Below are 12,033 nucleotides of genomic sequence, written 5' to 3' on the forward strand. Positions count from 1 at the left end.
TATTCTTTTCTAAATAACACACTGTTATTTACTCAACAATAACACACAATTATCCTTGTTTTTATTTATTCGTTTAATTCTATAATCTTGGGCATTTTAGCATGCTTTTTAGCCGTAAATAAAGTCACCAGAAACAGACGGGACATTTCGAGATTTAGGATGGCCGAAGACACTACACTACCCATAATCCCCAGCTATCGTTTGGTACTACAGTCCCGTTGACAAACCCCGTGATGTTGCGCCAAGGTTACGCCGAGTGTCAAGCTGGAACGAAACCACGGCAGACTATTCAAAACTGGACTCGAACGCCCCCCCCCAGGACTACATATGCTGGCTATTGTGTTTCGCAACATGTTCTCTATGGCACGTCTCTACTGGGAATTGTAGTTTTAAAAGACGTTTTTCCCAAATGTAGAAGTTGACAGTATTAAACTGTGTACAGCCCTGGAGGTTTAGGCGATAGGAAACACATTGGTGTGTACACATTTAAAACATGTAATTACTAAATGGGTGAAAATCGCTTGTATCCATAATGGGCAGCATTAATATATACCCACACGACAGCTCATTGTTACTTTGTTATTCTACTCCACTACAATTCAGAGGTTAACCTGGTATTTTTACTCCACCACATTTAGTTTAGTTACTTTGCAGATTCTGATTAATGATGTGGAATATAAACAACCCTTAAAGCAGACGTTAGTTACACCTGAATACAATTCAGGGAAGGTGATTGTCAAGTGCCAACAATCAGGAGAGATATTTGATAGTTGGTGCTTGAGAAGACTAAACATTTATCTGCAGATCTTTATAAAGTATATTCATTACTCGTTATTCTCTACTAATAGTTAATTACAAACTGTATAATGGCTATTTTGCATATCCCTTTCAAGATTTCAAGGTTTTCTAAGGTGTATTGATCTTATACACAACTTGGGTCGCAGGTTCCTCAACAGACATCTATCAATATGTGTGTACTGTATACCTCCACAATTAAACTGTCATATTCTGCACATTTCTTATTCTATCTACATACATAAGAGTATAATTAATGTGTATAATATCATTTAAAATAAGTGTTTCAACATAGTTAACATTGCAGGAAAGCAATATTTTAGACGTTAAGTACTTTGTCAGGCTTAATATTCATCTGTAGATAGATACCCCCAGAGCTTTTTTCTTGTTTAAAAGAAGACCTTAGCCTAAAGTATTCTTTAATGTGTTAATCAAGGTTAATTCGTTTTTCTGTTTTGCACATCCTCCTATTAATATCTGTGTACATCCGGCACTAAACTGTTTTATTGTAGAGATCACTTAGTATCTTCTTGACTTTTTATATTCTATATTTCTATCATTGACCTTCTACTTTCCCCCTATGAAAGTATGTACTCTTAATATTGTTTTCATCAAATAAGATTATTCAACAAAAATAATTCAATAACATGCTTTAACCACTAGGCGGTGCACACAAGGTACACACAACATACTAATAATAACTTTGTATTATTAGTGTAGACACTTATGTATAACATCTGAAGATGTGTAGTTTTATTTATGTTTTTACATAATTTGACAGGATATTGCTATACTATTTCTCTTGTTTTACTTCTACACATTAATATCTGATTTGTAAAACATCACAGACATAAAGGCATAGGCTATCCGTCATTTAATGGTAAGCTATTGAAATTGTGATTCCATAGATGTGTCTCCCATCACCCAAATCCCCTGACTATTCTCTCAACTCAGTATTTAGATTCTTATATTCAAAGAAAATCAGTAATATCTTTAAAAACTACAAGTCCTTTTCTATCAGCTGTGCACCGTTATGGTGTAAATATAACCTATATACCAATTGGATCAAATATAAAAGTCAGCCGAATTACTATTGATACTGCAAGGAGACGTATTTTGTGAAAAGAAATTGAAGATGTTGTTTAATTGTTGATATATTTATGATCCACGTCAAGTATTCAGTTTTGGCAGCAGTTCTCCTGTTTGTCTCTCTCTATAAATAAAGAATTACGGCAGATATGTAATATTTAATGCAGCCGAACCGTGTATTACAATGCCGTTATGTGATGACTTCTAAAGAGAAAAGCAAGCACACTCTGAATTAGGTATTATTTTATTTTTCGTTGTCGGATATCATATCTCCATATCATATCAACACCATATCCCAGCGTGCATTGCGGCTAAAACATCCAATCAACAAGCTTCAAGCTGAGGATCTTGGGTAATCAGTTTAGTGGGTTTGTGGTGTGTATCGCTCAAAATGTCCCGTCTGTTTCCGGTGACTTTATTTACGGCTAAAAAGCCCAAGATTATAGAATTAAATGAATAAATAAAAACAAGGATAATTGTGTGTTATTGTTGAGTAAATAACAGTGTGTTATTTAGAAAAGAATAATAAATTAGAAGGAAAAGATTTTAAAACATACAGATTTCAGTATTTTGAGGCTCTGAGCCCCATTTCTTTTCCTCACAGACGGAAAAAAAGTCCGACATTATTTACGGCTAAAAAGCATGCTAAAATGCCCAAGATTATAGAATTAAACGAATAAATAAAAACAAGGATAATTGTGTGTTATTGTTGAGTAAATAACAGTGTGTTATTTAGAAAAGAATAACAAATTAGAAGGAAGAGATTTTAAAAGATACAGATTTCAGTATTTTGAATCTCTAAACCCCATTTATTTTCCTCAAAGACGACAAAAAAAGTCCGACATTATACGATTTAAAATAAAAACAAATAAATAAAAGATAAAACACTGGCATGTAATTTACGTTAGAATAAATAGAATGGTTTTGAATAATAGATCTACTTCACTTTACAGCCCCGCCCACTTTTGGGGAAACCAGCGCTGTCATTTGAACGGCGATCAAGCCTGAAGCCACAGAGATCTTCTGTTATTGTCCTTTCTTCTTAGAGGAAGTACAGAAACACGTAACTCTGGATTTGTTTTAATGTTTGAGGTGCAATAAACGACACCGCAGCTTTTTGGCATGTTAAAACTATTATGTTCTGCCTCGCTCATGAGAGTAACAGCTGGCGAAATTACAGCCTCGCCTACTGATTTTAATTTAACCATATATCGAGCCCGATTGTCGATTTCAAAGGTGTACTCTAAAATGATATTTATAAATAACTATTATCATTATTATAAGCAAGACAATAAATGGCAAAGATATGTAGAAAATAAACGTATTTAAGATACATTCATAACTAACGTAAGGTGGAAGAAAATATGCTTCGAGAAGATATGTAGAAAATAAACGTATTTGAGATACGTTCATAACAAACGTAACGTGGGAGAAATACGTTTCTAGAAGATATGTAGAAAATAAACGTATTTGAGATACGTTCATAACAAACGTAACGTGGGAGAAAATATGTTTCTTGCTAAACGTAATTGAGAATGCAGTTTAGTTCTGTGGGAACATAATTTTTAGGAGACAGGGTTGTCCTGTTGTGAGTGCTAAATTGCCACAACATTTTGGAGGTTCTACCGAGATTGCCGATGCTGGAGGTTGCTGTGTTTCTCCCTGGATGTCTCAACTCACCCTGATCAGGCAGCTACATAGAAAGCTGTGGTACAATCTCGAGGAATTGAGAAACCAGACTTGAGACTTCCACAGAAGAAATACCGACTCACAGTAAGCAAAACGTATTTGGAATTAAATGACTTTTGAAGTTGTATTAAAAAGAAAAAGTAGAGGAGAGTGGATTTGAGATTTAGGGCACAGTTATGGTTGAGATCTGTTGATTGTCGTTTGTTTGTTCTGTTTGATGGTTGTTTGTTGGTCTTGTTTTATGTTGATAGATGTTTATACTGGAGAGATCACTGTATTCTGCTCGTAGTCTGCCTGAGAAGCTAAAGGTTTGACTGAGGGGATATGATCTTTGCTAGCCGTAGGCAAGATTTTAACTGACCCCCCCAAAATGCAGACACTCACTATGATTCGCACGTGCATGGTTGTGGCATGACCACAAAAAGATATTGACACAAGATGTGTGCAACTGTATTTAGTTTCCTATCCATTTGAACATGATTTAAGTGGGGGGGGGACCTCACCTCCTCTAGGGGGGTCCGGTGGCATGCACCCCCGGGAAGACTTTTTTTATATTGAAGTTAAAAGCATCAATCTGGTGCACTTTGAGAGCAACATTAGGAGATCTATGGATACATCTCTCAACACCCATATGAAACAGAACTGTAAGCAGATTTTCTTTTCCTTTATGGATATTTTACAAATCACTCCCCTTTCAAACTTTATTCTTGTTTATTAATAACAACTTTTTTGTACTGTCAGTATTTTATACCTGTTTTTCACCTATTCTCTTATTTGTTTATAACTATAATGATCATATAAAGGTGTGCCTTTACCTCACTGAGCTGAGGTTATCAGAGCCTCTCAGTCTTTCAGGAGAGAGCTTATAAAGCTCTCCCCCCGCGGCCGCTTACACAGTAAATTCCAATGTTAATAAAAGCACACAGAAGCTGTGCACGTTTTTTGGGAGTTTGATTTATTTGAAATGAATACAAATACAAAATTAAAACCTATAATTGCACACTAAAACCATTATTTCAAAAAAAGAACAATTTCACATAAACCTTTGGTTTTTACTTGGACTGGGGTAGTTCAACTTGATTTTGGGGGGGGGGTGCCATAGATTATAGTCGCTGTACGCAATATAGGCGTAGTTCTGTTAGTATAAGATAATAAGATGTACTTTGTTGATCCAAAATCGGGAAATTGTGTTGTTATGAAATAAAAAAAAAAAATATTTTTAAAGACAATTTATTTGTATTTTCGGTGCCCCCTATGGGTTGATGCGCCCTTAGCATTCGCCTATACTGCCTATGCCGAGGGCCGGCCCTGGCCGTAAGGACATGTTATGCTGGAGGAATCACTGTATTTGCTCGTAGTCGTGAATTCTGCCTGAGAAGATCCTGCTGATTGTCTTAAGGTTCAGAGATTCATTGGCTGAGGAATACAAATTTGCTTTGCGAGCCAAGTGCACATCCGGTCGGTTCGGTAATTAAGAGATTAATAAACCCGATCTGAGTTCAGGGAGTTAAAAGTATAACACTTACCTGGCGACTCTGTGAATTCACTATATACAAAAGTGGAGTTTTCCATGTTTTGTCAGGCCGTAATGTAGAGCCTGTGATAAAGCTGAAGGAGGAACCTATTGCGGTGAGCACGTTGCAACTTCCGGTTGTTGTTGTCATCTCCGGGTATCCCGTGTGCCTGTTCTGTTGCTGATAGCTTATTAACTTAAACTTAATCGATCGTTTTAAAACTCTTGATCACGGCAACTGCCTGACGTTGTAATCACACGTTACTACAGCTTAAGCACTCACAACTCTCCTTCTCTTAGCGACTGTAACTCCACAGTTGCCTAAACTCTTTTCGGGTTTGCTAACGGTAGCTACTTTAGCTTGATAGCTAGCCATGGCTCTTTCCCCACTTTCTGGTGCTATTTCCTGCTCTTCCTGTCTCATGTTTGGTTACTTCCCGGCCTCCCTTACTGGTAAGGATACATGTGTTAAATGTAGTATAGTTGTTAGGTTGGAGGCGGGAATCATAGCCATAGAAGCCCGGCTCCGCATCTTAGAAAGTAACTCAGCTAAAGTAAAGCCCATGTTAGCATGTGCGGACCGGCAAAATGTAGCTCCTCTTAGCCGTCCCCCGGCAACTCCCGAGCAGCAGGGAGGCTGGGTGACTGTTCAGAAGGGGCATAACGCGAAACCCGCAGGTCCCCACCAACCCGTTCACGTATCTAACAGATATTCCCCACTCAGCGAGACACCCGCTGAGAAGCCAACTCTGGTTATTGGTAGCTCTATTATGAGACACGTGAATTTAGAGACCAAAGCCTCCACAGTCACATGCATTCCGGGGGCCAGAGCGGGCGACGTTGAGGCGCATCTTAAACTGCTGGCTAAAGATAAACGTAAATACAGTAGGATTGTTATTCACGTCGGTGGTAATGATGTTCGTTTACGCCAATCAGAATGCACAAAACTTAATGTGGAGTCGGTGTGTAGTTATGCTAAAACAATGTCGGACACCGTAATCTTCTCTGGTCCCCTCCCCAATCTGATCAATGATGACATGTATAGCCGCATGTCATCATTTCAGCGCTGGTTGTCTTGGTGGTGCCCAGCAAACAATGTGGGCTTCGTAAATAATTGGACAGCCTTCTGGGGAAAACCTGGTCTGATTAAGAGAGACGGCATTCACCCTACTTTGAAAGGTGCAGATCTCATTTCGGCAAACATTTCAGGGCTTTGTGGACGTAATCCATGACAAACTGGAGTTGAGACCAGGAGGCAGAGTCGCAGTCTTACACGCTTCTCTGCGCTCTCTCCTAGGCAGTCACCCATAGGAATCCCGAACCCAATAAAATACCCAATATTAGCGGTGTGTGTGTCTGCCCAAGGACAATTTAAGGTAAAACCTAATAGAGGTGTCATACATAATAACCTAATAAAAGTAAATGTAACAACTACTACAGTGCAACAAAACAGGAAGATTAAATGTGGTCTCTTAAACATAAGATCTCTAGCATCTAAAGCAATATTGGTAAATGATTTAATATCAGATTATAATATTGATATATGCTGTCTCACTGAAACTTGGTTGAGACATGAAGAATATGTCAGCATAAATGAGGCCACTCCACCCAGCCATGTCAACACTCATATTGCTCGAGGCACGGGCCGAGGAGGTGGAGTTGCAGCAATCTTTGACTCAAGTTTACTTATCAATACTAAACCAAAATGTAATTATACCTCTTTTGAAAGCCTCGTTTTTAGTCTTACGCATCCGACCTGGAAAACTTTGCAGCCAATCTTATTTGTTACAGTGTATCGTGCACCAGGTCCTTATTCAGAATTCTTATCAGAATTCTCTGAGTTTTTATCAACTTTGGTTCTTAAAACAGACAAAGTAATTATCGTAGGTGACTTTAATATTCATGTTGACGATGATAAAAATAGCCTTACTGTTGCATTTAACTCTATATTAGATTCTGTTGGTTTCTGTCAGAGTGTAAATAAACCAACCCACTGTTATAATCACACTCTCGACCTTGTTCTGACTTATGGTATTGAAATTGAGCAACTATTAGTCGAACCGCATAATCCTGCTTTATCCGACCATTTCTTAGTAACTTTTGAAGTACTGTTATGGCGCATTTCCACTGCAACGGGGTAGCCCCGTTTAAGCGTCCCTAAGCGTCCTCGCTCAGGCCTCGGGCTGCCTCGCTGGCCGGCCGAGGCCGTGGCGCATTTCCATTACAGTTTAGGACCTGGGGTAGCAACGCAGTGTAGGCGGGGCGATCAGCTTTTTGGTCGGAGCGACGCTGGGTAAAACTGCAGTGGCGTCATCTTCAATGCGACACAACTCACAAAACACATACAACAATGGAGGATGTGGAAGCGATCGTTTACTTGTTTCTTGGTGTGTGGCTTGTTATCACAGCAAGAAGGAAAGTGATCACAGCAAGCATTGTATTGTATTCATTGTATTGAACATAAATACATCCTTTTTTTTTCAATATACATGTGTTTGTAAAATGTTTTAAACAAATATTATCTGAATTGAATATTTGAAATTCAAGCACCAGTAAGTACTGCCCCATAATAACATTTGAGGAAATATCAGATCATGAAAAGAAAATCTTTCTAATCAATTAAGCAAATATCAAAGCTAACTATAAACATAAATACTAAAGTGTAAAACACAGCAAAACTATATTCATAAATGCAAGTGTAAAATAGTGTGGACAATTGTAAACATGGATGGAGGCTAAAGTATCCACAACATATAATATATTAAATATAACCTCAATCTTTCTTCTAGACATGTTAAAAGCTTGCTTGAATGGGTTATAGGTTTATTTTGTTCTCTCGTCTTTCAAATATATAAGGAATGTGTTGTTTGAGTCTAGTAGAAGGAGGGTATTACAATTGAGCAATTTCTACATGTATTATGTATTTATTATGTATTCTTAATACCATTACAAAATAAACATGTAATAATGTTTTAGAGGAGGACCTCAAGCTCGCAAACTCAATTTCTTGCTTTAAATCTCTTAAAAGTAAGGGGCTTTTTCCTAACTGATGGTGTTTGTTATTGCTTTATAAATTCATGTATGTTTATGATTTTTTTATGTTGGGTGCCATTCATTATCAACAAGAGATAAGATAAGTCAAAGAAGTACTTTATTGATGGCAGTATAAAAATACAAATGTTGTATCAAAAAGGCATGCCATTAAACAATCCAAATAAAAAATGTAAAACTGTATTGCAGCCAGCATAAATATACATGGAATTGTAAATATAAAATAAACATTTTAAAGAAAATAAATAAACAAGGAAGTACAAATGTTGCATTTAAAAATTAACTAGATAAAAAATATATAATATGTACAATAACTATTAAGGTTTTTTGAAGTATCAGGGAGGAGACGGGCCACGTCGGCTGCCCAGTCATGGTGCCGTTCCTGCTGGGCCCGATCCTCTCCTCCTCGTTTCCTCTTGCCTGGGTGACAATAAGATAATAATTAGCAATAAGGAAAACACTCAGGACAGGTACAGGTCACACAAGGATATAAGAATAACATGTATAAACAGAACAACAGAAAGGGGAACTAAAGAAAGTTCTGGCCCTAGATGTTTACAATGATTGTGAAAGTGAATTACATTATGTCCAGCCTGTTGATAATGAATATAAATATATGTATATGATAGGATGTCACACACAACTGTACTAGCTGCTTACTAGCTAAGACTTTACTTGTAACAGAGCATTTCCACACAGTGATATAGCTTATTTTAATTACTGACGATGGATGATCCACGGTTTAAAAAAACAAAAACACAATTCCAGTCGTTTTGCCATTTCTATTTCTTACCTAGAACCACACGCTGCGGTGTCGTGATGGCACTCGGTGTTGGTGGTTGAGTCGGTGTCGATTCTTCGGCTGGGGTCCGTTCTGGATTCAATGACGATGTGGACGGAACACTGCCATCACCCGTTGTTCGGGAATGTTCCTCCTCACGAGTCCCAATGTAATCATCTAGAACAGCAAAATGACTTGTTAATTCCACAAACTACTGCAGCACAATACTAAATAGCAACAACAACTATAGAAAAGAAAAACTGAACGTAAACAATGGCACATATGGTGTTAGCAAACAATAGCTCTAGCTAAGGCTATCTGCCTAGGCTATCTGCCTTAGCTAGCTATGTAGCTCTTTGGGGCTCCATAAAAGCACGGGTTGTCGAACATTAATGTAAGGATAAAATAGACTTCTTTGTTAGAAGTGAGCGTACCTTGCAGGGACTCCAGTAAAGCCGTTCCGTTTTCCCTACATCGCAGGAAAATCCGCGCTCGGACATCTGTGCAGAGACATCCTGGAACACTTTCACATTTCGCGTTGTTCCGTCGAGCTCCCGCTGGATTTTATCATCCCCAATGAGATGTAGGAACGTCGTCACCTCCTCGGTCGACCACGGTGTGCTTTTCTTCGACGTTGCCATTTTTGTAGCTCCTCCGTTTACAAAATGCTGCAAGCTTGCTTCTTGATATATATGTGATGCGAGGGATGATCTCGCGCGCGATCTTGTGACGATTCTCTCTGACCAATCAGCAGTCGAGTGTTGACGTCACAGCCCTGGCCTGGTCTGATAGAACCACGATTTTATGGGGCCGGAATAAGAGAGAAAAAGTACCCGCTAGCCGGTACTAGGCTATATGGAAATGCCACCAAAAACTGGCCTGGCCGCTTGAGGACGGTCCAGGACGCTTAAACGGGGCTACCCGCTGCAGTGGAAATGCGCCATTACTAGACTACAAAGCATTAGTCAAAAGCTCTTGCAGCAGAAACCTATCTGTTAGTGCTATAGCCACATTTAAGGAAGAGATTCAACCAATACTTAACTCGATAGCATGTCTGCATGTAGGGGAGGAAACTTATACAAAATGTACACCACCCCAAATTGATCATGTTGTTGATAGTGCTATAGATGCGCTGCGAATAAAATTAGACTCTGTTGCTCCTTTGAAAAAGAAGAAAATAAAACAACATAGATTAGCTCCATGGCATAATGCCGAAACCCGCAAAATAAAGCAAAAGTCTAGACAACTTGAAAGGATATGGCGTTCCACTAAACTTGAAGAATCTCGTTTAATTTGGCATATTACTCTCAATGAATATAAGAAAGCACTGCGTAAAGCGAGAGCAGCCTACTACTCTTCATTAATAGATGAGAATAAGAATAATGCAAGATTTCTTTTCAGCACTGTAGCCAGGCTGACAGAGAGCCACAGCTCCATTGAGCCTTCTATTCCCTTAGCACTCAGTAGTAATGATTTTATGTGCTTTTTTAACGATAAAATTGTTACTCTTAGAAACAAAATTAATGACCTCTTGCCTTCGACCAGTATAGTGTTATCAACAGCTCCCGGAATCGTAAGTTCTAATATTACACTAGATAGTAAACTAGAATGCTTTTCAGACATTAACCTTGAACAATTACATTCAATGATTCTCTCTTCTAAACCATCAACGTGCATGTTAGACCCAATTCCAACTAAGCTGTTGAAGGAAGTTTTTCCATTAATTAGCACTTCTTTATTAAATATTATGAATATGTCTTTATTATCAGGCTATGTTCCACAATCATTCAAAGTAGCAGTGATAAAACCGCTTCTTAAAAAGCACAACCTCGATCCAGAGGTTTTAGCCAACTATAGACCTATTTCTAATCTTCCGTTCCTCTCAAAAATTCTTGAGAAAGCGGTCGCAAAACAGTTGTGTGATTACTTAAAAAACAATGATTTATTTGAAGATTTTCAGTCTGGCTTTAGAACACATCATAGCACAGAGACAGCTCTGGTTAAAGTCACAAATGATATTCTAATAGCCTCAGACAAGGGACTTGTCTCTATTCTTGTTTTGCTCGATCTTAGTGCTGCATTTGATACTATCGACCATGATATCCTATTGCAAAGACTAGAGCACTTAGTTGGCATACAGGGAACTGCTTTAGGCTGGTTTAGGTCCTATCTATCTGAACGCTCTCAGTTTGTACGTGTTAACGATGAATCTTCCACGCAAACCAAAGTTAGCCATGGAGTGCGACAGGGCTCAGTGCTCGGACCTATTTTGTTCACATTATATATGCTGTCCTTAAGGACTTAAAAACGTGGATGACCTTAAACTTTTTGATGTTAAACACGACCAAAACTGAAGTTATTGTACTTGGCCCGAAGAATCTACGAAACACATTATCTAAAGACATACTAACTATGGATGGCATTAATTTGGCCTCCAGTGAGACTGTAAGGAATCTTGGTGTTATATTTGATCAGGATTTATCCTTTAACGCCCACATAAAATCAATTTCAAGGACCGCCTACTTCCATCTACGTAACATTGCAAAAATCAGGCATATCTTGCCTCAAAACGATGCAGAGAAACTAGTCCATGCATTTGTTACTTCTAGGCTGGATTATTGTAACTCTTTATTATCAGGGAGTACTAAGAAGTCAATCAAGTCATTTCAGCTGATTCAAAATGCTGCGGCTCGTGTACTAACCAGAGTTAGGAAATGGGACCACATTACTCCTGTTCTGGCTGCCTTACACTGGCTCCCTATAGAACACAGGATAGAATTTAAAATTCTTCTTCTCGCCTACAAAGCCCTTAATGGGCAGGCGCCATCTTACCTTAAAGAACTCATTATACCCTACTGTTCTACTAGGGCATTGCGTTCCAAGAATGCAGGGTTGTTGGTTGTTCCTAGAATCTTTAAAAGTACAATGGGAGCCAGAGCCTTTTCTTATCAAGCTCCACATTTGTGGAATCAGCTTCCAGTTTGTGTTCGGGCGGCAGACACCCTATCCGTTTTTAAGAGTGCGCTTAAGACCTTCCTTTTTGATAAAGCTTATAGTTAGGGCTGATTAGATTCAGCCCCTAGTTTTGCTGATATAGGCTTAGTTTGTCGGGGGA

At 38.5% G+C, this 12,033-nt stretch overlaps 1 long non-coding RNA gene across 1 annotated transcript; it reads right to left on the reverse strand.

Moving 5' to 3' along the window:
- Positions 1 to 8,347: 8,347 nt before the first annotated feature.
- LOC139435901 (uncharacterized) lies at positions 8,348 to 9,558 on the reverse strand. Its single transcript, XR_011645112.1, has 3 exons — positions 9,353 to 9,558; positions 8,931 to 9,095; positions 8,348 to 8,557 (listed from the first exon to the last, which is right to left on the reverse strand). It is a non-coding gene; the product is annotated as an uncharacterized lncRNA (long non-coding RNA).
- Between the last annotated feature and the right edge of the window lie 2,475 nt (positions 9,559 to 12,033).

The sequence above is a fragment of the Pseudochaenichthys georgianus genome, chromosome 20, assembly GCF_902827115.2.
Source record: "Pseudochaenichthys georgianus chromosome 20, fPseGeo1.2, whole genome shotgun sequence".
NCBI lineage: Eukaryota > Metazoa > Chordata > Actinopteri > Perciformes > Channichthyidae > Pseudochaenichthys > Pseudochaenichthys georgianus.